This window comes from Spermophilus citellus (assembly GCF_964194105.1).
Source record: "Spermophilus citellus genome assembly, chromosome: 11".
Lineage (NCBI taxonomy): Eukaryota > Metazoa > Chordata > Mammalia > Rodentia > Sciuridae > Spermophilus > Spermophilus citellus.
In genome coordinates this window covers 89,483,009-89,496,446 of record NC_138192.1, presented here as the reverse complement: position 1 = coordinate 89,496,446, position 13,438 = coordinate 89,483,009, and positions in this window count along the sequence as shown.

Here is a 13,438-nt window from a genome sequence, read left to right as displayed (position 1 = left end):
TAGGAGTTGACTCGATTATTTACATGGCTATGTGGGAGTGTTAATGATAACATAGACATTCTAAGTTTGTTTCATAAATCTAAAACTATACTGCATTTTTTAACAGCTTCATTGAGATACAGGTCACAAACCACATAATTCATCTACATACTTATTAATGTATTAGTAAATTTTAGTATATTCACAGATACACATTGCCACCACCAAAATTTTATTAGATTTTTATGAACTTGAGAAAAATATATATTTTTAATCTACTCCTCATCTGTTCCCACTTCCCTGCACCTAAATCAGTCCTATGCACCATTAATTGATTTTCTGCCTCAATAGATTTCCCTACTCTAGAAATTCATACTAATGAAACTATATCATATATTATCTTTTGACAGACTTCTTTCAGCATCCATATATGTTTTTGCAACTATATCTTATTTTATGTCTGAATTATTATTTTATTTTATGTCTGAATATTATTTCACTGTATGGCTATGCTATATTTTATTTATCCATTTGTTTGTTGATCTGTGTTGTTTCCAATTTGGGGTTATTAGCAATAATGCTGTTATAAACATTTATGTTAAAATTTTTCTTTGGACATACATTTTTATTGCTCTTAAGCATATATCTAGGAGTAACTCCCAGACTGTTTTCTCATACAGCTGGACAATTTTATATCCCCACCAGCAGTGTGGATCACAGCAGAATTTTGATTATTTGACATGCTTCCCAAAACTTTTTAATTACCTATCTGTTTAATATATGTGAAGTGGTATCCTGTAGTTTTAATTTATATCTTTTTCGATGGCTAAATTTTTGGAGCATCTTTTGATGTATTTATTGGCCATTTGTATATTTTCTTTGTCTAGTCAAATAATGAAGAAGACAAGTCTATTCAAACACTTGTGCATTTTTAATCAGGCTGCCTTTTTATTACTAAATTGTAAATTTTTAATATATATGGCTGGTACAGGTCCCTCATCTGATAAATGTTTCTCTCATTTTATGGTTTATTTGTCACTTTCTTGACAATGTCCTTTGTAGCACAAAAATTTACAATTTCTATGAAGTACAATCTATTTGTTGGTATTGTATCTAAAATCTTCTCCCAAACTCAAGGTCCTGCAATTTCTTCTAAGGGATTTATAGACTTTACATTTTTAGTTAAGTCATTGGTCCATTTTGAGTTATTCATATATACTATGGTTGATGTCCTTTTTTTTCTTTTAAAGGTAACTTCTAAAATACCATATCATATAGTTACAAAGGGAATCATTTAACATCATAATATCAAAAACTGAAGAAAAAAATCTGAAAACATACTGCCTTCGATATTAACTTGGAAAAACAGCAGAAGATAATTTGGTTATCATAATAATTCATGAAAATAAGATTGAACATTAATTTTAAGATAAATACCATGCTGATATCAAGATAATTAGAATTTTCAATATTCAGGAAAAATTTAGTCTGTACTGTCTTCAAAAATGTTAAACACACATGCCTGTAAGAATAATAATAATAATAAAATGCTATGCTAATATGTATAAATATATAATAAAAATAACATCAGGATAACATAAAAACAAAGTACTTTTATTTCTTTCAAAAAATCCAAAAACAAACAAATGAACAAAACCAGGTAAATAAAGAAACTAACACAAAAACAAACAAAAGTCTCAAGTCATTCAGAGGTGAAAAGTAAAAATATTTAATAGTATTAAATGTGTACCAACCAGTCAGAACACATGCTCCCACTGTGTTTTCAGACTATCAGCCCCAAAGCTATGTCATTTTGTCAAAAATTGCTGCGTGTGATATAAATTCACAATATTGAGTTAAAGGTGTTATCTTAAAACAGATGTTAGGTTATAAAACATAGACTTTTCAAAAAGCATAACATGAAGAACATTATAGTATAAAATGAAATTCCTCCATACATATTTTACAATTTAAGTGGTATTTATAACACAGTTCAGTTTACTTTTAAAAAAATGTTTTGAACTAAATCCTTTAAACAACTTTTTTTTTTTTTTTTTTAGTTTTGTAGTAATGGGCATGAACCCAGGAGCATTGCCTCTTAGCCCTTTAAAATTTTATTTTGAGACAGGGTTTCACTCAGTTGCACAGTCTGGCCTTTACTGTGTGAAATGTCTGCCTCAGCCTCTCCTGTATCTGGGATTTCAGGTGTATGTCATTAAGATAGACCACTATTTCATTTTGAATCTATGAAAACTACAAATCAAAGCTATAATTCAAACTGTGCAAATAATCTCACAACCCAGAAACAGATGTGATTACAAAAATTGTTGAGTTAAATCTGGTATCATCACTCCCAATTACAAAATAAAATTTTCTGTTTCAATTGGAGACTATATAAAAAATAATCTCAGTTGACACCAAGACAACTCCTCCCTTGGATCAAAATTCCCATGTTAATTTTCCAAAAGTGTTGTAAACATTCTGCTAACTAGCTTCAAACATTCACCTCAGCTTAGAGCATGCAAGGAACAAAGGATGAAAACAGAATAGCAAAAGAGAAAGTCACTTCTATGTCAACTTGTCCCATATGTACTGTGTGGCCAAAGCACTGCAACACTTACAGTGGAGACTTGCAATCTTCCAACTCCAGAGAGTTTCAGAAGTGGGTACTTCTGGCTGCCCACCCATGCTCTACAAAGGCAAGATATGCCCTGTGAACAAGCAACTCATTGCAATTCAAACACCAGGGATTTTCTTCCTTTTATTCTTATTTTTTTTTTTAAGTGTGGTGAGATAAAGAGCAACTTTGACTGAACCCAGTTAATATTGAGAGGATCATCACCTCAGAGTATTTAAAACATCTTCTCTTTATTTAACAACAATAACAACAACAAAAACAAGCAAACAAAACCCTACTTGATCCAGTTCTACACACCCAGGTCACTTCCTAGACTGCAATTGACACTCTAGCAAGTATTCCATGAACTCAGGATGACCATTCATTCCAGTTTGCTAAAGGGGCTAGGTATGTTGCTTGCTGTCATGGCATTAATTCCAACTCAGCATTTGCAATAATAGCCTCAGATCCATGAAAAGGGATCTCTTTTTATCTCTGCACTAGAGATCCCAGCTCTCGCCTTACTCTAGCTTGACTTCCTGCCTTACGATGAGGAGCTATTTGAGTCAAGAAAAAATGTCCACCTAGAACTTAAGCCTATGCTTATTACCATGTCTTGGTTACCTAGGTTCTCGGAGATTCCATAGTAAATGGTTTATTCATATACCCAGGAACTGCATGACTTTTTGTTTGTTTTCTAAATTCCCCTTCCCAATGATGGACCACACCACTTCTATGTGCACTCTTAGCATTAGTGAGTGGCCATGTGATAGCTGTTTATATAGACAGGTGGACAGAACTCAGATGTACAAGCTGAAGTGTGTATTTAGGTATACATGCAAAGCCCCCATCTGTGCAAGGAGAAGCTGTGAATGAATTCAAAGAGAACTTCTGAGGGCCAGGTGCCATTTCATCCAATACTAGCATGCATATGCACAAATCTCCAAGGATTCTGAGATTTACCAGAATTTGAAACAATTTTTCTTAAATAATTATTTGTCAGGTACAGGAAGTTATTTAATTGTTTTATGGCTTCCTTAATATATATGAACTATGTCAAATATATTAGTTCCCATTTGGACTGTGAAAATAGGCCCCCAAAATATTGGGGAAGAGACCAAATATTTGTGCCAGCTAAACGCATCCTGCTTTGGTAATAAATACGTTCCTGTATTAACATCTGATCTTCTCTGGTTCCTGGTTGAAAATACATATTAAATTGTTCTTATGTATTAACTATTAACTGTCTTTCTTTATTACTTTCTTTGCTTCTTTCTTTATTTGTAATATGTCTATTTTATGCTTTCATTATGCATATCAAACCTCACATTCACCTGCTATTTTCAACAGATCACAATTTAAAAATTTTAGCAACAACCATGAAAACAGGAAGTATTCTACACACATTATCCAAATAACTATATATTTTATATAATATAGAATTCAATATAAAATTATCTATATTCTATATTATATTTTCTATATTCTTTATAATCTATAGTTCAAATATTATACCTTCATGGCTTGTGAAGCATAGTGCACTCCTTAAAATAACTAACAAGTGTGACTTGTTAAATGAAATCACACTGAAGCTCCTCCAGAAGTCATACGCTTCTTTCATTGAGATATTTTAATGTCAAATTTCACTATTGTTCTAAAAATCACTTGAAATTCCTTATTTCCTGGCATTAAAATAATAATAAATATCAGCTGTATCCCTAAATATTGAATTAAACATCAGAGTTTGTGGGACAGTATTTCTTCCCCTGGAGACACTGATTCTCAGGAAAACTCCCCCCCCCCATTCAAAGGGTCCTCTTGCTTTCTTCTGAACAGAATATATGTAAGATCTTTTTCTCTCTGCCTTTGTCCTGCTATCCAAATGCAGACATTATACATGATATACAGATTCTAATAAAATTCACAAGCGTTCCTACTTTCTCCTATAAAAAGGCAGTCAGTTCTGTTCCACATTAGATGGATTTGCCTTGTCTAACATCATTTTTAATTTTTCCACCTTCAGCTACCTGTAGACCTACCTCTACCCCTAGCAAAAGCTAATAGTGAATACTCAGCTCTTTGCAGAACCAAAATGCTTTTGTTGATTCCTGCTACCACTGATTTTTTGCAGATGCTTACACCCCACTAAGAGGCTCACAGTTTCTTTCTGTGTTATAGTCTCATTTTTCTGCACCTGCTCACTGTTCTAGCTCTGTGTTTCCTTCCCCTCCTTAAAATAATAAGTTATTTATTATAACTTATATATAACCTCTATATGATGAGAGCTTGACACATAGTAGGCACTCAATGAACATCTGTTCCTCTTATTTGTCAAAAATAAGATATTTGAATCAAAAGGACAAATGTAATCCTCAAGTGATAAAAAACAAAACAGCCTTTGAAAATTTGTGTCAGTGTCACACTGTTATCAAGTTATAAAGTTAAGACTGAAAATAAAGTCCACTTGAGGTTATCACACTATACAGGCCAAAAAGAGACAATATAGAAGAATATATAATAAACCTCTACAAAGGACTTCTTACTGCCCCTTGATAATCAGAGTCTGAGGAAAGAACCTGGCAAATAAAAGATCCATAAAGCCAAAACATCATTTTAAAATAATGGCTTTTGAAAGAAAAAATGACAAAAATTTCTATTATACAAGGTTCCATCTACAAAATATGGATATGTTCCTTTTACAACAGTCTATTGTCTCTTCAATCATGCGATGAAAAGTAGCTCATCCTTTTGTACTCTGGTCATTTCCTGTTTGAGTAGACTGTCCACAGTGACTAAAACTGAAAGAACCCTCTCTGTGTCCTTTCCATTCAACTGATATCGCCCCGTGGCTTTCTCAAATAGTGGCTGGGTCTCACTGGCTCTCTGTGTCTTTAGCCACCACGAGCAAGGTCAGATCCCAGATCCAGAAACATGGAACTGAGTGGAAGCCACTGTCCTGACTATGCTCCATGACCTGGATCTGTTTTTCTGAACTTTGAGTATCCCTTTCCTCAAATGGGGCTGGCAGTGACTACATGAACAGAATGCCTGCAAACTTGCCATTTCTGAGGTTCTAAAGAATTAAACAGTGTCAATTAATACATAAATTAAGAAGTAAGCATTCATAAAAAATACAGAAAAAGATTTAAAATACAGTGAATACAAAGGTTTTGCATGCTGACGCAGGAAAATACGTAGCACTGTTAGTAATTTCCAGTAAAGGACTGGATCAGCTGTGCCTTAACTGTCATAGGTGTTAGACTATGAGGCCCTGGGGAAGAACAATTCATTCTGTCTTCCAGAACACATTTGATTCACATCCTGTCTTTCATGTTGTTCTACAGTATATCATATTTATTCAGATTATAAGACAAGCATTTTTTAGATGTACTGCAAACCACTTATCTTGTAAGTTTCTGTGGATAGAATTCAGAGGGTCCATGAACTTGATGAAAAGAAACTTCATACCTTTATGTTCATTATCCACTAGCTGATATCTAGTATCTCCTCCATTATGAATACAGACAAAAAAAACCCACATTATCTGAATAGTGAGCAGTGTAATTAGATATATTCATATCACATTGTGATGGTTGAAACTATCTGGAAATTAACTTTTCGATCCTCAAATTAATATTTCAAAAGTGGCATGTATTAAACTCACTCATTCATCTTGTTAGTTATATGTCTTATAATAAAGCTCATGTATTACTATACATGAATATGTTCTTAATATTTGGGTAACTGAATTTTAATATAAACCATTTCCTTAGTGATATATATTATTTGTTACTTTTGATACTTAAACAATATTCTGATAAAAGTGCATAGGCTTCATCTTATTGCCAAAGGAGACCAATATATACAAACAGTAAGAGCCACAGTTCAGAAGAGCATTGGTTCTCAAACTTAAGCATTCAACGGCATCTCCTGGAGAACTTTTAAGAAACTTATTAGTGAGCCCATCTCCAGAGTTTCTGATCCTGTGGGTCCTGGGGGAACCTGGATTACAAATAGATTCCCAGGTTATGCTAATGCATCTAGTCTAGGGCCTATACCTTGGAAATGACTTCAATAGCATTTTTTTTTGGCAGAAAGAATGAGTAGCTCTTAAAATCAAGACCTAGAATTGTTTAAAACATTATGATAACAGCAAGCCAGGTATTAGTTTAGAAAAAATTGGAGATAATATTCAATAAAAATAATGATGAAATTATTTTTTTCTTTTTGCTATCAGAGAGAAGCATATTTATTTTAGAAAGATTTATATCTCAATAGGATGGTCTCTTCTCATAATGATAACAACAAAATTGATAGAAAACACCAGCAAATTTATTTAGAATAAACACAATTTTACATTGATCCAGGAGAGAAATCTTCAAGAGTCAGAGAACTATATTCAAGAAATCAAACCTGAGTAAATGTGTCTTTGGACATTTTCGAATGTACATCCTTCAGGACTCACTCCCTGTAAGTGTGCAGGTATATTAAAGAACTCATTCCATTCCTCTTATTCCTATCCAGGATGCTCTTCAGAAACTTGCCCAAGGTAGAAAAATGTTTAAATTCCCTTGTGGAGATCTTAATGTGAATTGATGAATAGCGAAAGACTCTTTACATCCATAATTGATTTAAATTCTAAAGATTGATTTCACATTCATAATTTCGTTAGTTCTGTTTCAAATTAGATTAGCTGCCTCTGGGATCTTTCATTTTCTCTTGAGCATATTTATTTATCCTCAGGCAAAAACTTATACAAAAAAAGTTATATGCTGATAAACCCTTGTTTTATATATTTTTTTCCTTCCTGTGAATGTGGGATTTTAATTACCATTAGTTCTTGAGTTATATTTGGTTAATGGATTTGATTATATAATTAATAGCTCTTCTAGTAAGAGACAAAGTGTAAAGTTGAAAGAAAGAGTTGGTGTGGCTGTTGATCAAATATGTGTGATATTCTTTACGTGTTTGGCTCTAGAATTTATGTATGGCCTAGGATCCTAAACATTCATTCTTCTGGATTAACATACACTTTTTTTTTTTTTTTTTTTGCTTATACAGCCATTTCACTCAGGCTCTTTGAGCATGTCAAATGAAGAAGGAATATTTGTCTGAAAACAGAGTGTATGAAAGTGAAAAAAAAGTGAGGAACAAGCATTAATGTGTGCTAGGTAAAAGGAAATTTGGATACTCAAAAAATATTCCCAGGATGGTGGACAGCTGCCAGAGGTCAGAGGGGAGCTATGTTGCTAAGTATATGGGAAAATCAGCAATCAAAACAGGTTCACTGAGTTCAAGTCAGTCATGCCAAATTTGACTGCAGGCTTTTAATATTTGAGAATCCAAGTAAAAAGCCACTTTGATTTCTCAAAGGATAAGGTCTGGATCATCTCACTGCTAAGCCTTATTTTTTTTTAATTGACCAAAAAAAAAAAAAAAGAGCAGGGAGAATGACTGAAATATAGATGCTAAACTATAAAGTATATAAAGAAATTATAAATTTCTTAAGTTTTGTTTCAAAATAAATAAAACTTTCATTGGCATCCAAGATCTTCAAGGCATTCCAAGACTTATTCTACCTTAAGAGAAAAAGTTGTTTAAAAAGTACTAGTTGAATCTCTGTTATGTCTACCCTTTCAAGTATACACAGGAGGGTAAGCAGTTATTAAATAGTTAACCGATAATATCCAATAGCTTGACTAATTTGATATTGTTCTCTTTTACATGAAAGGTCAGAAGATGACAATGTTGCTATGAAATGTACATTAACAGTTGTTTTAATTAGGATTTTTTTCTCATTTTCCTGCCCATTAGATCTACTTTTTAGAGTGACTACTTTCAATTAAGCTACACAACAATAACCTCATTGTATCTTTTCAGGAAGGGAGAAAATCTCCATATTAGTGAAAATATTTTGAACTAATAGATATATCAAGTCCTAAGAAATCTAATAGAAATCATTGATATCCCAAGAGAGATTTTATAGTACATTTTCTCATTGTGAAGCTGTGAGCTAAGCTAATCAAGTAACTAATTTAGGGAACAAATATGTCCTAAAGGAGTTTCAAAAAACCAATTACTTTTCTGGATGCCTGGTAAAAATTTACAGGAGGAGCAAAATACAAGAAAAGAGAATGTATAAGAAGGTGGAGGACAGGGGGAGGTGAGCAGAAGTTTCAAAGGAGAAACAGGCTGGGTCATAGAGTCTGCAGTTGTGTTAATAATATGTCATGATGAGTGAACACAGGTAGTCTCATAAAGGGAGGTGTACAAAAGGATTCCTAAAGTTTGAGAAGAAACGAAGACGGAAGATAGTGACATGTGTTAGAGAATGCAGGGGAAGATCAGGATTATTAATTTTTCTTTAGACATATTAATATGAGATGATACTGGGATATCAACTTGATATTTCCAGTAGACAATTCACTCTTCCTTTCTGTTTCCCTTCCTCATTCCTTTCCTTCCTTCCTCTTCCTCAACTCTCCCATCTTTTTTTTTTCTTTCCCTTAACATAAGTGATAGTTGAGGCCTTGACAATTTTGGGATCACCCAGAGAGATGACTATGATTTGAGGAGGGGATCAAGAGCATCCAGTAAATAACCTGAACTTAGGAGATAATTAACAAATAGTCAATAAGATGACAAAGATAAAACTTATAAAAGTAGAAAAGGAATCTGCAGTCCCACCAGCAATGTATGAGTGAAACTTTTTCCACACATCCTTGCCAACATTAATTGTCACTTGTATTCTTGATAACTGTCATTCTGACTGAAGATTACCAGCGAAACTCCACATTATCTACAACCGCAAGAATGGGATCCTAATTAGAATAAGTTATACTCCACGTATGTATAATATGCCAAAATATACTCTACTGTCATATATATCTAAAAAGAACTAATAAAAAATTTAAAAAGTAGAAAATAAAAATTAATGTGCCAGAAAAGTTAAAGAAAAGAGTTTAAAGAAGTCAAGTTGTGGGCTGGTGATGTGGCCCAGTGGAAGAGCACTTGACTAACATGTACAAGGCCCTGGGTACAATTCTTAATACTACCAAAACAAAAAGTCAAGTTGTTAAACTTTGCAAATTTTGCATAGGCTAAAAAACAAGGGAATATTGGTGACCTTGGTACGTGCCATAAATGTGAAAGATTTTAATTTATTCATTAATTTATTTATTCAGGAAGCATTATAAAATGTTGCCTATGTCTTGGCCTTATGAGAGAAATATCAATAATAAATATCATCATGTATGTTGCAGTAAAATAAGACAAAATCTACTCAAAGTTTTGCTACAAAATAGTGCACTATGGGAAGACTATGGGTTACATTCAACCTTTCAATTGCAATCTTCTCCTTAGAATTATGTTTCTATTAAAGACACCTTTCATATGAAATCTATCACTTTCTGGTCCATAACCTACTTTTAATGAATCAGACATGTACCAAACATGGATCTTTGTCCAAATGGTTACTAAATATTCAGCTAGTGAATCTTCAGTTAGTGAAATGTGTACTGAAATATTTGCCAAATATCACCACTCCCCTCACATTATAAAAAGCCACACATCATTATCTAAAAACCCTGGGTTCAACAGGAATTGTGCAAATGAACTTGTAAATTTGTAAGTTTGAAAAAAACATTTCCTGAATATTTTAGCTAGTATTTCTTAAAAACAAATGACATATCCAATCATAATCAATGTAAAAATCTAGCCCTAGATATAATCTCACATTTTCACTTTGGCTTTGTGACTCCTAGAAACTTTCATGTAAAGCTTATATAAGTAAACTGGGAATTATACCTTCCTTGCAGAGTTATGAATTAGGAGGAAATGAAATGATATCTAAGAAATAGTTAAGGAGGAGACTAGCACAAAAATGTTTGACAAGATAAATGTTTAAAACAAGATAAAGTACCTAGTGAAATACGAAGCAGCTGTTTAATAAACCTAACCTTAATGTTTTCATTGAAATGTCCTTTAGTAATTAATATCTCACTAAGTGTTATAAATACCTAAACTAACTCAGCTCATACAAAACTCCTAAAAGAGTTGGGCATGGTGATGCCTGCCTGCCCCAGCTATTACAAAAGCTGAATCTGGTGGATTGCTTGAGCCTGGGAATTTGATGCCAGCCTGCATGGTATATTTCAAAACAAAACAAAACAAAAAAAAATCCTAAAAATTATTGACTTATTCCTGAAGAATTAAAGAAACAAAACTTCACTAAGTAATTTGGCTAAGGTGGAAAGTGCCAGAATTACAATTTGTGTTCTAGTCTTTCTTTTTAAAAATTTAATTTTTTGATTGGCACAAAATATTTGTACTTATTTATGAGGCATATTGTGATGTTTTGATTCATATATGCATTGGGTAATGATCCACTCACTGTAATTAGCATGTCTCACTGTAATTATCACCTCAAAACTTTATTATTTCTTTATGGTGAGTACGTTCAACATCTCTTCTAGCTCCTTTGAGGTATACAATGCTATCTTTACCCTGTTGTGCAGCAGAACACCAGAACTTATTTCTCCTATCTAACAGTAACACTGCATCTATTGACTAAGGCCTCCCTTCACTCCTTCCTACACTCCCCTATCTCTAGTTACTACTACTCTACTCACAGCTTCTATGAAATCAACTTTTTTAGATGCCTCAGATGAATGAGATCATACATGCTGGTGAATAGACAAAAAGTGCACTTGCCCTCACAGAAGTGAGTCTTCTAATATGAAGTCTATAATGGCCAAGAGATCTGTAAAGCATTAAGTTAATACAAACACACTGCAAATAATTTTTAATAATAAACAAACTATGTTTTAAGTGAAAGAGAAATATGAGTATCATGAAAAAGAAAGAAAATTCTTTAATGAGTTAGTTAATGAATAAGTGTGGTTGGAAAGTTTTAAAGGGTATGTACATTTGAAAAATATTATTTACACAATTATATTACCAGATAATCTGTCCTGAAGTTTGTGAACACTTCAAAAATCCAATTAACTCTTTTTTGGAATGTAGAAAAGAGGCTTTTTCTTATTCTTTTCCCCAAAACAATAAAAGTTCTGTGACATGAAGATCTTAACTTAAAAAAAAATGCCTCTTCATCCTTGATTCCTATGGTTCATTTATTTTTGTCTCTAAAATGTAACATGTCTTTAGGTGTCTAGATAAGAGACAAGAATGAGATAGAAAATCAAGGTTCTTAAAGTTCATCATGAATGGACTTTAGGAGTGGTTGTGTGTGGAAGGGGGCAGGTGGGATAGGAGGGAGAAAAAGAATGAATGAGATGAAAGATGAAATAACTCCATGGCAATAATGAAGAGTATCTTTGAGGGCCCAAGTTTTAAAAAACAGAAAAAGTGCAAAACAAAACAGTACATTTAAAAAATTAAGTTGCTTTCAAAAATATTGCTAAGTATTTTGTTCAGTGTTTTGAATACAGAAAAGGGGATAATTGAAACAGAGAATGTTTCTCTTTGATTTAGATATTCTAACAGTTGCTACAAGCCATTTTAGAAAAAGTATTTCTAAATCTTCAACTATCAAAATCATCTCAATCAGGAGTAATTTTGTATTTATTATTATATGTTTTACATTGAATTCTTCTTTTAGGATGCCTAAAATTGTCATTTGTACTCTGTGTAATTATTGAATTTACAATTGAGGAAAAAATTACTTTTAAAAATTATACAACACACACACACACACACACACACACACACACACACACATGCACATCTTACTCTTAGGTACCATACATAGATTAATGTGGTGCTTCAGAAAAAAAATCAAATAAATTAAAAACCAAATTCACCCCTATCATCATGACTTTATTTCCCCCAAATGATCAGAAATAGTGCTAATAAAATAAATACAATGAACATTTGCATAGAAATATTTTAAAGGAGTAGTTTTTTTAATGCAGCCTAGGCACCACCACTTAGGGGTTTCAGAGTTTACTTAGCAAGAATTACAGCTTTTCTTTACTGGAGTCACTTCCTGATAAACAGCCAACATGAAGAAATAAATAAATATAAAGCGGTTTGTGAATTCCAAGCTTCTTGGCTCGTCACAATTGGTGTGTTGTTATCTTGGCTCAGAGACAATAATTATAATTACTTTCCTCTAAACAGATGAATTCAATCCAACTTAGAATTTTATAAGTTTATAAAGCTGTTGGAGTAAAATGTAAGTTTAGCAATGAAGACAAATGCAAGTAGAATATTTTTCAAATCCTTCCTTTTTCCCCACCCCCCCTTTCTTGTTTCATCAAATTGGATTCACTCCCAACTTTAAAGAAATCAGAGAGAGAATTGTACTTTCCCAGCCACTGTTTGTCCAGTGAGTTAAACAAATACATATGTAGCTAGAAAACATCTTTTCTTTTGTATATGTGGCATTTCATCTGTATTAAAATAATGAGATTACTTTTTGCTTAAACAATGTGGTTATTGCATTATTATAATTATAAATAATATATGTACACTTATACTGGATAGGGCTTTGTAAGACATGTTTAAACAAGATTTTAATAATTATGTTTAGTTTAGAATTTTCCTAGATTTGAATAAATAAAAATTGTTGATTTTTATATTGGCCTATTTTGAAACAATATTTTTAATTCAATAATATAAATTTAAAATTATATTTATATGTTACTGTCCACAGTGGTCAATAATCCAATGTATCCAATGTATCTTAAAATTATTTAATCTATAAAAGGGAGAAAGAATCAAAAAGGGGGTTGTATGCTGAAACAGAGAAAAACAGAAAAACCATATATATAATAAGAAATACGAGGAGCTTGAGTCCTCAGCAAGGAATTTCAAGTTTCA